The sequence below is a fragment of the Cynara cardunculus genome (genome assembly GCF_001531365.2).
Source record: "Cynara cardunculus var. scolymus isolate 2C chromosome LG 3, CcrdV1, whole genome shotgun sequence".
NCBI lineage: Eukaryota > Viridiplantae > Streptophyta > Magnoliopsida > Asterales > Asteraceae > Cynara > Cynara cardunculus.
The window spans coordinates 12,572,842-12,574,680 of NC_037530.1; positions in this window are offsets into that span (position 1 = coordinate 12,572,842).

The following is a 1,839-nucleotide window of genomic DNA, read 5'->3' on the forward strand; positions in this document are numbered from 1 at the left end:
TGAATTGGGTTTAATTCAAATTCATTTAGTCAAATATCTGTATTTTTTAATACAAATCAGTATTTCAATTTTTTCTATCTGATTTTAAAATTTCTTGATTATGGGAATCTATATTTGAGGGGGAGTATGTTTTATTTTATCTGATCATATTTTGAGGGGGAGTGAATTTTATCTGTTTTGAACTAACAATTTATATTTTTTCCTACAGGTATTTTAAGTATTATCTAATTTTTGAAAGATAATTGAGTTTTGAAATATAAGTGTTTGGCTGATTTAGTCTAATCCGGACAATGCTTGTCCGATTTATTGAAAATCCGAACAACACTTGAGCGATTTATTGTCCGATTTAGACATCCGGACAAAAGGCTATATGACAAACTCTTATCCGGACAAGATTAGATATACTTTGCAAAGAGATTGAACGGATTACTAAATCGATGAGTTCATGTGTCCGTATTCATTAAATCGTTTGTCGCGTTATTTTTTCCAAGTCTTTAAATCGTTCAATCTTTGAGCGGTTTAATTCCTAACTTGAGCGATTTATCTTTCTTCATTGAACGATTTATTCTTAAACCGGACAAGTCTTGACCGTTATTCTTTTAAATCGTACATGCCTTGAGCGATTTATTGTCCGGATTAACACTTAGATATTTTTCATCTCATAAATCGGACACCTCTTGACCGATTTATTCTAATCCGGATAAACTTTGAGCGATTTAGAATTTGAACGGTTTTTGACTTTGACTATAAATAGTCGACTCATTTTCACTTTTTACTTTTTATCTCCTTTTACTATTAATCGTCGTCTCCGCTTAAATCTCTGGTTCATCGTTCAAGTCTGTCAATTTCTTCTACTGTTTCATCGTTGCTATTCAAGGTTTACATCATTTGATTCCTTATACATATACCTTGATCGTATGGATTAACTTTGAACTTGTGGATTGTTTGGACTTAATATGTTTATTACCTTCATATCGAATCTGAAAATGAATAATAAAAGGATAAACACAAATAAAAACAGTTTTATCTTTGTTTGGTTGTGTATTTTGATTTCTTTTTGTGTGTATTTTGATCGTTTTGTGTGTATTTTGATCGTTTAGTGCGTATTTTGATTTTTTTTTAGTGTGTATTTATAATTTTTACTGTGTTTGAATGTTTTCGTGTTGAACGGATATTTCACCGGACAAGGTGATCGGAGTTCACTCCGGTCAACCTTAAACCGGTTGATGATTGTCCGATTTAGTTTCTTTTCATTTGACTTAGTATTTTTTGTGTGTGTTTACTTTCTTAGTTGTCCGGATTTCTAATCCGGTCACAACCGTTTTTTCTTCTAAGTGTTAGATTACTTCGTATGTTGTCCGGACTTCTAATCCGGTCAATAAGTTTCATTTTGTTTTCTAAGTGTCTTGTCTTAGTTTTTGAGTTTTTTTTCCCCGTGTCTAGTCTTTTAATTGTTTTAATTATTTTTAGAGTCTAATATTGTTTTTGTGTGTGTTGTATTTTGTTTGAATAAAATGGTTTCTAATATTTAGAACTTTTTACAGGTTAATGGCGGAACAGCGACATCAATCTGACGAGGAATCTCATGTTCCTTCCGTCAGATATGATAATATTCCCATTCACCCGCCSAACCAACCTATTCCMTYAGAAWCCCTTTTCCCTCAGATAAAATACCTTGACATAAAACCCAATAACCATGTCTTTTCTTTTGCTATGCCAGCTGAATACCCTATCATTCTAGAAATCCTGAAAGGCCATCCTATATCATATTCTCTATCTGCWAATACACCTGTTCCGATGGTGTATTTACAACAATTCTGGAGCACACTCACTTTGGAA